Genomic DNA, 15,607 nt, shown 5'->3' on the forward strand with positions numbered 1-15,607 from the left:
GTGGTCCATCATCAAATGTGAGATTTACAAGGAGGGAAAACAGTACACCTCTCTGAACAGTGTCTGGGAGGCTGTGGTTGCTGCTGCACGCAATGTTGATGGTGAACAGATCAAAACACTGACAGAATCCATGGATGGCAGGCTTTTGAGTGTCCTTGCAAAGAAAGGTGGCTATATTGGTCGCTGATTTGTTTTTGTTTTGTTTTTGAATGTCAGAAATGTATATTTGTGAATGTGGAGATGTTATATTGGTTTCACTGGTAAAAAGAAATAATTGAAATGGGTATATATTTGTTTTTTGTTAAGTTGCCTAATAATTATGCACAGTAATAGTCACCTGCACACACAGATATCCCCCTAAAATAGCTAAAACTAAAAACAAACTAAAAACTACTTCCAAAAACATTCAGCTTTGATATTAATGAGTTTTTTGGGTTCACTGAGAACATGGTTGATGTTCAATAATAAAATTATTCCTCAAAAATACAACTTGCCTAATAATTCTGCACTCCCTGTATATATGACCCTGTTAATCAAGAATAAAAAATTTATGTCTGTGTTTAAAAGTAATTGCTTGGTTTTTAGTAAAACCAAAGAAAGGAAGAATACAGAGGTCAGTGAACAAAGACTGTCTTGAGACTGGGATGAAGGTTTCCTGTGACCAAATGCAAACAGTTGTGTTGCTCACTGGTGTTCACTCGGTCGGCTACATTTGAACCTCATCTGGAACATCTGGAGAAACTTTAATGTGCCAACTGTCAGTGCTGATAGACTTAGAGTGATAATAAATTACTGCAGGTGTATGAAGCCTGTGGTGTGCTGCGTTAGAAGACCAAAAATTTGGGAATGTTCAGCTCTGCATTTCTTGCACAAATGCCAGTGTTTTCCAAAAACTGTGGAAAAGTGTGTTTTCAGCTTGCTCGAGCATGTATTTGCATCAGATTTTGGATCAATTTTTGTCTTTTCCACAAACTTTCTTGATGTTTTAAAGTGCCAGTGAAGTTGAAACCCTGTGGCGATGCAAAGTGTCTATGCGGTGTACTTACAGAGGGCCAAATGCATAAATGTGAGAGATGTCAAGCAGTCTTTTTGACTTGTGTTATAAATATATAATTTTAAGGCTGCATGTCCAAATCATGTCTCTGAAGCACAGGTTTGTGCTTTGGATACAACCAATCCAGAGCTGTAGACGTGCATGTACTGCCTCCAGCCATGATTTCATGCTAAGAAAGGCATCTTTACTCAGAGTAACAGTCTTTTAATATTACACAAAGATACAATAATGCATTTCAAATTGATATTTCATTTATTAGGGGAAAAAAATTATCCACACCTACCTGTGCGCTCCCTGATCCTAATAACTGGTCGAGCTATACTCTACTTGCAAGAACGACAATCGGTTTAGACTCAGAGATGGACTTACTGGTGTGTCTCTGGTCATTTTCTTGATGCATAACCCAAGTGTGTTTAAGCACCAGGGCTTGAGCTGATGTCCATACATTCTCCTAAACAAAATTAATGGTTCCACCAATTGAGGCCAATCATCCCAGTCCTGAAGCAGCAACGCAGCCCCAGACCATCACACTACCACCATCATATTTGACTGCTGGTCTGATGTTCTTGTAATGAAATGTTGTGTTAGTTTTACGGTGGAAGGAATCAGACCTTCCAAAAAGTGCAACCTTTGTCTTGACATCCAAAAAAAATATCTTCTCAAAAGAGTTGTGGATTACGAAGATGTTTTGTGAAAACGTGAGACGAGACACGGAGTTATTTTTGTCAGCAATGGTTTTCTCCCTGAACTCTCCCATTAATGCTATTTTAGCCCCGTCTCTGACTAATTGTTGAATCATGAACTCAAAGTTTCCAGGGTTTATTTTTATCTTGGGGTTATTATTTTTAGTAATCCTGTATTTGAGTTTATTAGTTTTGCCACCTAGTTTCTGTTTAGTGATGCATTCTTTCTTTTAGTTGTCCTTCTCACTCACTCATTATTGTGTGTATAAGTGGCCTTAGTTTACCTTTGTGCTCCTTGTTGTGTCATACAGTTTTTAAGCCCGTCTGCTCTCCAGTGTTGTTCTGCATTTGGGTTCTCATTTTTGTTACATTCCTAAATATGACACTGGCTTCTTTTGAGACCTCCTGGATTAGTCGTCTGTGTGCTTTTTGAGGAATGTTGGTAGACGGCTCCTATAACGGCTCCTATTTAAGGCTTTTGAACTCCTAAAGCCTTAGAAATAGTGTTGTACCCCTTTCCAGATAGATGTCATTGACTTTTCAGGTATTTCCTTAGATCGTGGCATGAGCTGTTGCTTTTTGAGATTTTTTTTGCTTCACTTAGTCGACAGGTTGTATTTAAGTGATTTCTTGTACTCAGCATGTCTGGCAGTAATCAGGTTTGAGGCACAAAGTCCTTTTACCAGTGCAGACTACATATGCAAAAATACACATGCATAAATTCAACAAATGAAATCTTTCAAAAATTGCTGACTTTATGCCAAAATATGATATAAACATATCTGAATATTGCGGTTGTACCCCATCTTTGCTATTGCAGAATTCTCACATAGATTTTACTTCAGAAACTGTCCAACGTCACCTTGACTGTGATTTGCTCCTGTAATAAAACAAACAATAAAACAACTTTACCTTACTTTATAAGGTAAAGTCTCTATTTTAAAAATACATTTTTTGGAGTAACCCAAAACCCAACTTCACTGTACTTTAATAGATGTTAATTGATCAATAAATCAAACACCTATACCCACTCTCTCTCTCTCTCTCTCTCTCTCTCTCTCTGTCTTTCAGTCGCTAGGGAAGTGGGCGTGGCGTCGTAACCAGGCAGTGACGTCAGCGGGAGCTGTTCAAAGTGGTGTGGTGCTGAAAAGACAACTCTCCCGGCCGCTCAGTCAGGCAGCCAGACGCCCGCCCGCTCGCTCGTTCGCTCGCTCGGCTCTAGGTCGGTTGTTCCGCGGCCAGCAGCTGGTCCGGGGACGCTGGATTTCACCGCCTTGAAGAGCGTTCATTAGCGCTCAGTGCAGGAAGACAGAGAAGGAGGAGAAGCCCATGTGGGAGCGATTTCCAACAAGTAAGTCGGCTCTTTCCTCAGCAGCAGCAGCAGTAGTAGCAGGGACTAATACTTTTATACCGGGGTAGAGATGTTGGTAAATCGCGAGTGATCCTTTTGTAACAGCAGCACGTGTGTGTGTGTGTGTGTGTGTGTGTGTGTGTGTGTGTGTGTGTGTGTGTGTGTGTGTGTGTGTGTGTGTGTGTGTGTTCCAGCCGCGCCTAAATCTTAGTCTGTGTGCCTGCCCGGGGTAAAACATTTGACTCACATTTGCATGAACCAATGGTCAGACATGCTCTCGTTCTCTGTCTCACTCTCTCCGTGTGCGTTTGTGCGTGTGTGTGTGCATGTGTGGCTCTCTCACACATGCACATTGTTTTCCTTGCCTGGATGTCTGGGATGAGATGCGGTGCAAGTGAATGGAAAGTCTCCCCCTCGTACTCGCTGTTTCAGTGAGCTACACGACAGGAACAGTAACTCTGATGTTTTCAGCTGGACTTAAACGTGGTGTTCACTTCACTGGCTGACTGTGCTTTTTCATAAAGCTGCCGCCTGATGCAGTGGCTTTGTGGTTTGAGTGGTTTACACCAGCAGGCATCTTACTGGGAGGACTGGTATTTTAGTGGGCAGGCCTGCTGCTGTGTCTTCTGATAGCTGATACAGCATCACAGTGTGGCAGAAAGTGCACCAGACTCTCTGTTAGTGAGGTGTGTGTGTGTGTGTGTGTGTGTGTGTGTGTGTGTGTGTGTGTGTGTGTGTGTGTGTGTGTGTGTGTCTTTTCATTCCAGAGTATATGTTTAGGTGTGGCCTGACCGGTCTCCTCTCCTCTCCTCATTTCCTTTTATGGGTTCTTCTTTTTCACCTCCTTCCCTCAGTTTCCTGCCCCTGCTTCTTCCTTCTCCTTCTTTCTTTTTTTCCTCTTTATGCCCTCATCAGTCTGATAGCTTGTTTTATCTTCAGTCTTTTGTTTCGTCCTCCTTTCCTCTTCTTTTCTCCAACACTCTTCTCATCATGGATTTTTTCCCTCCCTCTTTTAATATTTCTTCGTCTTGTCTTTTCCATCTGTGATGTCTTAAGTTGTCAGACATTTAATTTCCTCTTCCTCATCAGGTCTCTCTTATCTTCTTTTTATTTCTTTTTTACCTCTCCTTTCCTCCTTCCTCATCCATCTTATCCTTTTCTTGTACGTCCTCTGTCCTCCCCTTTTTGCGCCTCCCCTTCTCCCTCTTTCTTGTAATCTGGTCTTTCTTTTTTCTTCCCACTCTTTTCCACTACATCCTTTCCTATTCATTTCTTCCTTTCATCTCTCACTGTTTTATCATCTCTTAGTGTCTTTTGTTTCCTCCTTCATTTACTTCTTTTGCCTTACTTGTCCTTGCCTACACCCTTTTTGTTCTCTCCTTTCCTTCCTTCACTTTCTCCTCTCCTTTTTTTGTCTCACATGTGTTTCTTTCATTTATCTCATGTTGTTTCCGTTCCTCTTCTCTTTCCCACCTTCCTTCTTTTTTCTTAATCTTTCACTTCCTCTGCAGTATTGCTTTATCGCCTACTTTTATCTTTTGTTTCCTTCTTTTTGTTAAATCAATATCATGCCCTCTTGTACCCCCATTTGGCTCTAATCTCCCCCTTTTGGTTCTCTCCTGTTATTTTACTTTCCTCCCTGCCCTTCTTTCCTTCTCCTCTTTTCTTAGCTTACCCCCACATTGTTTCTTTTTCTCTCCATTTCTTCTCTTCCTTTGCTGTCCTGCAACTTTTCTTGCCACCTCTTCTCTTTTTCTCCCGCTCGACATTTATTCTAGTCTTGCCTTATCTCATCATATTTCCTTTCATCCTCGTCTCTCGCATCTTTTTTCTATAGCTTGGTCTTTCCACTCTTCTCCTCTCCTCTCAGTTTTTTATTGGCATTGCTGATGTGGTGAAAGGGAGTGGAGCCTCCACACATATGCACATCCAAAGTAAAGCAACCGGCAGTCAGCTCTACTGTCTTTTTGATTTTGCTCTCCTTGCAGCATAAACACCATCCAATGTGACAGCAGCCCTGTAGAAGACATCAAAGTCTGAAACCTTTTTTTCCCCATTAGGACTCATTTTCCATCTAATTTGCCCGTTTTCTGTATCTCCTCATTAAAGCTTTAAGATCATTTTTAAAAAGGGCCCAATTTGAAAGTTCAGAAGCTGAGGGGTGCTTATTTTTACTTCCTAAATCAAGATAATGACCCTGATCACGCCACTGTGACATCATCTTTTTATCCAAATTTGGAAAGATCCCTTTAAGGACTTGCCACACTGCATCACTCCCTTTCAATAAACACATGTGGTGTCACAGGAATCACCAAGACCTCATGTTTACAGAAATATAGCCCATTAAAATGTATTTTAAACACTGCTTGCATCACAGATGTGAGGATGTGCTGTGTCCCAAATCTTTATGACTGCTGGGTATCAGGACTTGTGCTTTGCAGCTGCTGGAAAAATGAAATGTAAAGAAACAGATGCTGTGTGAGAAAATCATTTGGTTACAGTAGCTGTTTATTCATCCATCTGTTTTTCTGTCACTCTACTGTACTGCCTGTGCTATGAGGCAGGTTTAACCCTGGGTTTTCATGCTTACAAATGTTGTTCACTTCTTACCAGGGCACATCACCATGGTAACTTATGCTGCAGACCTAACCTGCTTCAGAAAAAAAGAAGCAATCAATTTCCTGGGAAAAAAAGCATCAATGATCTTCAACGATCCCTCTCAGACATCTACAGCCTTGTCTTTCCTTTAGGAATACCCACAAGAAGTATAGATTCTTGGGAACAATTTTATTTCTTGTTCTTTTCTAACATTTGTTGGCCTCAGGCAATTTTAAAGCCACTTCATTGTTCTTAAAGGCTTAAAATAGGAATATATAGTCGTAAAACAGGGCGCCTAAATGTTGTATTTGTTAACTTTATATCAATGCAACAAGTAAAGCTTCTTAACAGCTAGCTGTGCTGACAGGGAGCAGATCCCAGGTATGAATGTCCTGGCTGGCTGTGGCATGTTCAGGTAAACTGCTGATTTTAAGTGGAGACCTGTCGAGGTCTACGTTAAGGATGGATGTGGTTAGATCCTCCTGTATCGTGATGATGGCGTGGTGATACTTATAGGTCTGTTAACTGAAACAGATGCCTTTTCTCTTTGCGTCCAGACTTTAGGATTCGTTTTTTTAGTCTTATTCAAAGTACTTTGCCGGAAGTCACATTCAAACATTGACACAGCATGATGTTGTGCTATAGCTAGATGCACACACACATACACATTTCTACACTGACTCCAGCAGTGATGCTTTATATTGCGCACTCTGTGTTTAATCTGTACAGTTTCTTCTAACTGTACAGATTGTTGTTTTTGCTCTTCTTCCTGTAGACCTGCACATGTTTGAGGTTCTACATGCAGTGCTGTGAAAAAGCATTTTTTCCGCCTTCCTGCTTTTTTTTGCCCTTTTTTTGTCATTTTTTTAAGTATATGTTTTACATTTGGAGTGGCCAAGTCAAAGTCTGGACTCAAATCAGATTGAGATGCTTTGGCATGACCTTAAAGGCACCATCCATGGTAGAAAACTCTCCAATGTGGCTTTTCGTGCAAAGAAGACTAGGACAAAAATCCTCCACAGCACATGAAAGATTCATTTCCAATTATTGCAAACACTTGATTACAGTTCTTGCTGCCAAGCGGAGCACAAGCAGTTATTAGGGTTAGGGGGGAAATGACCTACATAGCCAGGTAAGTCTGGAAAATGTTCTTTGAATTTTCTGACAATATGAGAGTGCTGTATAATGTATGCTTCTGCATTCATGTGGATGTAAATATAGGTACACAGAAAGCAGTTTAAGCCCTCTCTTTGCATCTCTTTGCATTTAGATCTGTTCTCATAGCCCGCCTCTTTTTGTAGTTCCCCGGTTATCTCAGAATTAGAGTAATCCTGTGCCTTTAGTCAAAACACCATGTCTGCTTTCAGTTCTGTCACACATTTAATGGGGCCCGTGGTTGCCAGCGCAGCAGAAGTCTTCACAATATGCCTGCATCTTTAAACACAATCTCGAGACTAACATCTTCAGTCTGGCTTGCACAACATCTCCGCGTTTGCCAGTTTGATTGCTTAAATCATCACCTTCTGTTTGATATTTAGAAATGAAAACTGTGAGTCATAACCCTCTTTGGTGAGTGCCTGTTATTGTTATTCTTTTCTAATTGTGGTTTTAGATGTGTAATCTTTCAAACAAATGTCCTGATGTCTTTATTAAATTCAGTGGATGCTGAGAGCTTTGATGATTAACATCTCAGAACGAGGCCGGAGGCGTGATCTGCGCTCAGTTTGATGGCCCAATTTGCTGCGTGTTCAAAAATCCCCCGAAAAAGCTAACTAGGACTCCCCCCTCTTCCAGTGGCCTTTCTGTTACTGGCAGAAAATGTGAAGGGAAGTAGTTCAGCTAGTCATGGCCCTGGGTGTCCATCAGTCTGGGCTATCTGTTCCTGACAGGCAAAGCAGGTGATTGAGCGGACCCGGCTGGTCAATAGCAGAGGGAGGTGCGGGGGTCTGTCACGGGAGTTCAGAGATACCTGATAGTGCAGGATCCAGTTTCTCTCCCTGCAGGCAGGTACAGAGAGATCATAAATACTCGTTAATAGATGGTGGCATAATATTTGGTTCTCACAGTGAATGGAACAATCCACCTGCTCTAAATTGCCTCAAGGAGGTCAGAGGTCATCTCGGTGAAAAACATGACTAAGATGGATGTTTGTCATTACAGAAGCTAAGACTTGAGCTGATCATCTGCTGCAGCTGGTTGTCAGGCTCTGTTCACTCTTTACTCTGTGAAGTAACCCATGAAGCTCTTTTCTAAACTGGATGGCTTCAGGTCTGCTTATAGAGCAAAATCACTGGCTTTGCATCAGAAGTTAGAGAGGGGGTCTCTGCCGATCCAGAAACTGCTCTAGTGCTCGCCAAACCACGTTTTTATTAATATATAAACTCATCATTAAGGGTATCAAATGTCATCTTTATGGGGGAATCAAGAAGAGATGCCTTGTGAACCAGCAGCAGCTTGTTACACGTTCGAAAGCTTCACTTGAGCCCAAACGTGCAAAAAGTTTTGAAGCAGCAACCTTTCAGAATTTAAACACTACACAAGTACACATTGTACATACTGTAATAACCTGACTTGTTACCTCCTTATTCTACTTTATCTACCTTTAACTATTTTTAATGTAAAAATAATTACATTGTAATTTCAAATAGAACACATTGAAATTCTATTTATTTAAAACGTGCAACATTTTATAAAGTGCTGCCAAGTGTTTCTCTCTTGCTCAGAGTAAAAATGTACTAAAATTAAACCTTGCAGTGGCACAAGAGGTAAAAGTCGAACATCTCCATCCTCCTTCCATTGCTCATTAATCTGTTCCCATACTAGATTTATCCCGACTAGCTTTTGCTTTAGAGTTTTTCATTCAGGTCATTTTGGGCTGCCAGATTTGCTGCTTTATTTTTAGCGATGATGCAATTGCTTTTTTTCCACGCAAGTCCAATTTTTTCATCTTGCCAGGTCAAAAGATGCTGCACATTACGTCTCCATGAGCTGAATGCGCCCTGCACAATTATAATCAAAATTGAGATGTAAACGTGATTTTTAGACGTCCTTCCTTTTTGTTTTTAATGTGTTGGGCTGAGACTTCACAGTTCTCATACGTCTGTCGGTTCCCCTGCCTCTACCTGCTACTCTCATATGAGCCTGAATACAGCGTATCCCCACAGCCACTGGTGGCAGATCCAGCAAGCAGCCAAAGTAAACACACAAAGGAAGCCTCGACTGTAGCTTGTACACTTTCCTTCGCTTTCCAAATCTCATTTTAAAACTGGAATCTTTATCTGTCCGTGTGCAGCAGTGAGTGGTCTGCAGCAGAGATTAGAGGCTTGTTGTTGACAGTCAAGTGGAGGCCTGCTGTCTTTTGAATTAGCCACTGAGATCCTTGTAGGACGTGTGATACCTGTGGGCTTATGCTCTTAATTTCAAACCATGAGGATGGAATCGTGGTGTGAAACGTGGCTGCCATGGCTCACTCTTTATTACAGCAGACCTTACTGGCACTGGTAGCACAGTATATTGTATTTTAAAATACAATATATGTTGATGATTTGATCATAAGGTGCAAAAATAAGGTGAGAGGATCAACGTCTTTACATTAGCAGCTCCATTGGAGACTGCTGTTTTTGCAGTATAGCAGGTTTCTTCATTTAGCTTTTGTGTGTTTATTAAACACAGCAATGAATCATAATTTGTCTAAATAAGAGAGAGCGTTTTGGATGCAGTGGTTAGCGTTGCTGCACAGTAGGAAGTGGCTGGGTTCAGATCCACTGGGCCTTTATGTGTGGTGCTTGCATGCTCTCCCTGTGCCTGAGTGGGCTGCAGCACATAATTAAGAAAGACATCCTTAATTAGGATTCAGGGTATTTTTGTTTTTTGGAATAAGTTTAGAATCAACATATTTTTGCCACTTTCGTTGTAGCTTTTCCACTGCTCTGTTCAGCTAACCTATGGTATTCTAGGTTGCGCTAAAAGCATTATCTATTGTTGCGCCTTTAGCACAGCAATCGAACACACACACAGATGCACAAAGACACACATGACTCTGACAAAAGGACTGCGAGCGCTTTTATTTCTGAACGGGACAGAGGAGAATGGAGATATGTTTTACTGGCAGTCTTTTAGCTTGAACATCCAAGCTGAGAGCCTCTTATTTATATATAGGCGCAGAAGTTTCGAGTGTGTGAGTGTCTGAAGGCAGGTGTGACTGGGTACCACATATTTTTCAGCAGACTTGCACCTTATGGTGAGCACGATTAAAAAACCCCTGCCAGGTTTTCAGGTTGCAGACTCTCAGAGGACCATTTTTCACCGCCTGCCAATATACCGCACACATGGATTGGTGATGTGGTGCCTGTGCGCTGCAGCAGATCAGACGGGAAGCCCCTCATTGAAAGCCTGTGGGATTAGCTATTTCACAGGATTGTCACCCTGATCCTCTAATGTTTTGTTAGCTTGGCCTACTTAAAGACCACATCTGGTCAGTGTGATGCTATGCAGGAGTGCTAAAAAAGCTGTTTAACCTATATAACATGAGGTCTATGTGGTCAGGACAAGTTCCAAACAAAGCTACTCTACAGCCACTGTTTACTTCCGTTAGTCCTATGGCCTGTTTTTTTTCTCACAACAACAAAGCAGCTGAATTTTACTTGAATCTTTTTGAACCTGCACAACATCCAGCTAATGCAGTTAAAATAATTCATTATTCATAGCAGGACATAAATAGTAAGTCTGCTGGGTAAATGTGATTGCGAAACTGTGTCAAGCTTGAGGAACGTTTTCCCCTTTTTGTTTTCTGTCTGAAAGTTAGATGAAGAGATTGGCACCGACCTTTGTTACTGTGCAACTGAGTGAACAATTCAGAATACTGAGTTCAAGTCTTGGCATATTAAACTTCTCTGAAGGGTTTTCACAATGATATTCCCCCAACAATGATGTCTTATTTCAGGATTTTCAGGGTTTTTATCGTTAACTTGGTTTCCCTGGGTCTTTTCCTGTGTTGTAGTTTTGTGTCTTATTTTGAAAGAAATATTTCTCCGTTACCATAGCGACAAGAGGGCATTAAGGGGCAGGGAGGCGGATGTTACTCTCAATATTGTTGGCGCATTTCATTTGGACGCTGCTAATAAAGTTACACAATTACACAGTGAATTCATGTTTTTGTCTTTGTCGAATCATCTTATTTGTATTTATCTGCGGCACCTTCTTCTTCTTCATGTGTTAGAACGACACCCTCTGACATTTATTTATTAGTGACAATCTTCTCGCTCTTCTTGTGAAAGTTCAGTTGCTTATGTCCCTCTCCTATTTTCCCTACCAGCTGGCTTGCAGGCCGGGTTGCTGTTGTAGTGGTCCTCCATATCAATTAGCTGCTTCCTCAGCCTCGTCCACAGTTGGACACATCCATACCTGATGGTCCAGGACTGCAGCTAGCGATGGTACTCTGTCTCCTGCTCTGCAGATTCGCTGTTTTAGTGACTCCAAGCAGAATCTGCAGCAGCCAGTGATCTAAATCTAAATGGATGGGAAACACTGGAAAATGCATTAGTGATACTGGATTATGTCTTATCTTTGTATTGTAATGGATCAAAAAACATGTGCCCCTGACCCATGGTACTATAATTAAAATTGATGTGGGAATTTGTTGTGCTTCATATTTCTTGTATCCAATTTTGTAAAGCTATATTTGGTGATGTTAGTCAGTGTTATTTAAACTGTTCCAAAGCTTTATGAGGCAAATATTTACTCTTTAATCCTTATACAGAAGAAAAACACAACTTTTGCTGGAGTTTGTCAAAACTCACTCTGACCTGTTGAATGCAACGAGGAGGTTTGCGGTATTTCAAAGTTCTACCAAATATTTGTTACAGTTTGTGGGGTTTTTTTTTTCAGGTGAAAGCTTCAAAATTCAGCCTAAACCTTAAGGCTTTACTTAGATAGATTTGAGGGTCAGGGAGCCTGAACCAGAAGATGTAGGCTGTGTTTAACAGGCACTATTTTATAGTATAGGTAAACTGTATGATTACTGCAGTAATTAGACCCTGCAAAGCTGATTAGAGGCCAGACCATGTATGAACGTTCACTCACCAATCTTTCCTCCACCCTCTCAACTCTCTTCTCTTTCATTTCTGCCCAGACTGATCGGGCTCCATGTTTTCATCCTGCCTTCATGTGGCCTCTTGTATGTCTGCCATCCTCCCGTCTTCTCTGTATCCTCCATCTGTCTATCTCCTTCCCTACATCCATGCTGGCAGGTTTGTATGCCAGCATGCCAGCACGGGTGGGATGTCTGCTAAACTCTACTGCTTTTGGTTATGCACTGTCCAAAAAGGAAAAGGATAATGCTAAAAGGAACCCGGCTTGAAGCCCTGTTCTCGTGATAGTTTAAATTTGGTGTCTCAGAAAATTCATGGTCGCATGCAAGCTTTGAAGCAAAGCCTTCAGTCCATTGTAGCAGGAATCTGAAACAGGAAAGCATCTCTATTACAAAGACACGACATTCTCTTCGTAGAAAATCCCCACTCAGCAAGTTACTTTATTTCAGGATCTACTGTTTATGCAATAATATATGATAATAAGCTTTGGCTTTACAATATCCATCTGGATAGTGGGCGGTTAAGAAATTAAAATGTCACTGTTAGAGAGCTTGGAGATTCAAGAAAAACGAATTGAGTCTGTCAGGTGGCACTTGTTCAGCACACTCCTTTGCTACTTTCATCTTCTGTAATTGCTCAGTGTTGTTTTTTAAAAACACTGTGATCTATACAGATGTTGAGTGGCACAGAGCGTGGCGAACAGCAGTGTTGCCTGACTGCAGGAAGGTCCTGGGTGTCAGTGCATCAGCCGGCTGTGCCTTTTTGTGCAGAATTTGCAGGTTCTGTGTGCCTGCGTGGGTTCACTCCAGGCACTCTAGCATCCTCCAACAGTCCAAATACATGCATGTTAGGTTAACTGGTGATTCTAAATTGACCTTATGTGTGAATGTGAATATGAATGATTGCCTATCAAGACTGGCATCCTGACCAGGTTGCACCCTGCCTCTTACCTAGTGACATCTCTGTATTGGACAAGCAGAAGAAGATGGATGGATGGACGGATGGATGGATGGATGCATGGATGCATGGATGCATGGATGGATGGAATTCAGGATGGTGGCAGATCGTGGAGAATCAGGAGACTCCCCTCACTTCTTGCAATTGCAGGGATTTAGCCTCTTAAAGAAACACCACACCATTGGTGATCATGTAACGTGTGTGGTTAACATGTTTAGAAAACCCTTACTGACAAAATGATGGGACTGCATATAAAATGTAACATCGTTAGCTTTTTAAAGCTTGGCTATTTAGCATGAGGCCAAATCAAAATTGAACCCTAACCTTGCTCCTTCATGGTTTGCCTCAGGCCTGACTGAGTCATCACAGGCAACAACCCCAAACTTACCTTTTTTTCCCCAAAAGAGTTAAATTTTGATGACCTTTACTTAGACCTCAGAAGGTTAAGACATTAAAATGACTGGAAAGAGACTCCAAGCTTTAACACCAACCAGATTTTTTAGAAACATTCATTTTGTGGTGTTTTCTGGGATTTAGCCACTCTAAAGTACATCAGGCAGGCCAAGACAAATCAAATATTTTTAAGCATCCCAAAATCAAAGACATACTAGATTTTTTAAATATCCACTGAAAAGCTCTGATTACTCTAGAATGCATATCACCGGTGGGTGCTTCGCATGCTGCAGTATAAAAATCATACTTTCAGTGACTCAAGCTGCTGGCACAGAACCATCATACCCGAATCATCTCGCTCAGGTCCTCGCTGGTTTGTGGCTCTCTTATCTTTCCGTCTTGTTTGAGAAAATAAACATGACAGAGGTCAACAGACGTCCAGCTTGACGGTGGGCGGTAGCTGCAACACAGCTCATCACACTAAACAGGTCATGTGAATATTCGCATTACTTGCATTACACTACCAAGCATTTTAAAAGGCCATCATCACAGCAGATTTGGAGGTCAGGTGGAAATACTGTCAGTGAGAATTTGGGGTAACATGAAGGGTCGCAGAAGAGCGAAAGAGAAAGAACAGACCCAAGATGGGCTGCAGGGACGATGACTTAGCACACACTCGGAGCTCAGATACACATTAACCTCACTTGTGCTCTGTGACACACAAAGGAGATTATATAAATCATCTTGTGCGTCATAAATAGTAGCACACACACACACGGCTCTCGCTTCTCCTCAGCCTGTATTATAAATCATTCTGTTGTCCTAAGCTGAAATGTAATTGAGGAGCAGAGAGGAAAGGAGGGATGTTACTACAACTACTGGTTGTAGTAACATCCCTCCTTCCTTGTTACCTTGTTACCTTTTAATTTTCTTCCTGTTGCTCCTGTGTATCTTCAGCATTATTTTACACCACACTTCTCTGAATGTTTTGATTGAAACATGACGACTCTTTGATGGATTGCTGAGAATGGAAAGCTCTTTGGAAGATATCCAAAAGGTTTGATCATATTGTCACAGAAAATGTTTGAGCCGTAAATCAACCGTCATTCTCGTTCACTGGTTATGAAAGATTTCCAACATTTGCTGATAAAAAAACAGAGGCAGGATTAAAATACAAGACAGTGTGTCTCACAGGTTGTTGCACATTTTAGGGACTGTAAAAACATTATTACTCGTCGTGTTACCATTTATATTTCATATTTTATTCACGTATTACTTAAAGAAGGGGATTTGATTTGTCTTTATTGACAAATTAAAAGATGTAATGTATTAGTGTAGTGGTTCACACATTTGTTTAGCATGCAAATACATAAAACATCTGCACCTGGTTTGGGAACAGCACCAAGCAGGACAGACGAGATCTGCAAAGAGTGGTGCGCTCAGGAGAACGCATCATTCAATCAGAGCTCCCTGACCTGCTGTCCATCTACACCAAGCGGTGCAAGTCCAAAGCTAGGAAGATTATGATGGACCTCTCCCATCCCAACAATCGACTCTTCTCACTGTTGAGGTCTGGGAAGCGCTTCCGCTCCCTTAAGGCCAAAACAGAGAGAATGAGGAGGAGCTTCTTCCCCCAGGCTATTCGGGGCCTGAACCAGGTGTAGGACTGGACTCTCCCACACACATCACATCACCACACGCACTCTGGTTTTTCTTCATGCACACTTCCTATAATTTATAATCTCTTTCTGCTATTTGCACATTTTTTTACTGTAAATTTCTAAGTTAAATCTGTAAATTTTGTAATAACCTGTAAATTGTAAATACTGTAAAACCACTGACATTTAATGGTCGGGCATTGCACAGCTACAAGCATTTCACCTCGTGTCATACTGTGTATGGTTGTGTGTGTGACAAATAAAATTTGAATTTGAAATAGACATTGGTTCAATTTCACCCACAGACATAACTCTTCTTTGGTGTCACATCAGGATGGGAATCTGGAATCTGGGCATCTCCCATGGTTTTCAGCTCTGCACCTTCCTCACAACATGAGGAGGATGTGCATGGATTACTTTTTGTTGAACATCGGTCCCTATAAATTACTATAGTTTCCTATTTACATGAATGGAAACATTCATCTATTGTCTGCTACTTAGTCCAGATGTCCTCCGGGGACACATCAGTTTCAAACGAGATAGATTTGAAATTATCTTGTTGTTGTGAACAGGCTTACAAGACAATGCTATTTAAAAAAATTAAGCTGAATACAACATATATTACAAATAAAAAATGACCAATCAGGGACCAGTCCTGATATTTGTCCATACTTTAACCCTAGAGTGGTTGAGCTATTTTATTAAGCCCCAGGTCACAAGTTCATATAGGGTGTTGAGTGACCCCAGAGTAACCATCGTTCACCAAGGGGAAAAGGGTATTTCACCAATAGCTGATAAGTAAATGAGCTGGTTCTTATATTGCA

At 41.3% G+C, this 15,607-nt stretch overlaps 1 protein-coding gene across 1 annotated transcript in view; it reads left to right on the forward strand.

Moving 5' to 3' along the window:
- smpd3 (sphingomyelin phosphodiesterase 3) overlaps positions 1-15,607 on the forward strand; it is a 115,512-nt gene that overhangs the window by 19,726 nt on the left and 80,179 nt on the right. Inside the window, exon 3 of the mRNA XM_082541940.1 lies at positions 2,809-3,088. The gene's annotated coding sequence lies outside the window, so the exon portion shown is untranslated. The remainder of the gene's footprint in view (positions 1-2,808; positions 3,089-15,607) is intronic.

This window comes from Aulonocara stuartgranti, assembly GCF_965226115.1.
Source record: "Aulonocara stuartgranti genome assembly, chromosome: 7".
Lineage (NCBI taxonomy): Eukaryota > Metazoa > Chordata > Actinopteri > Cichliformes > Cichlidae > Aulonocara > Aulonocara stuartgranti.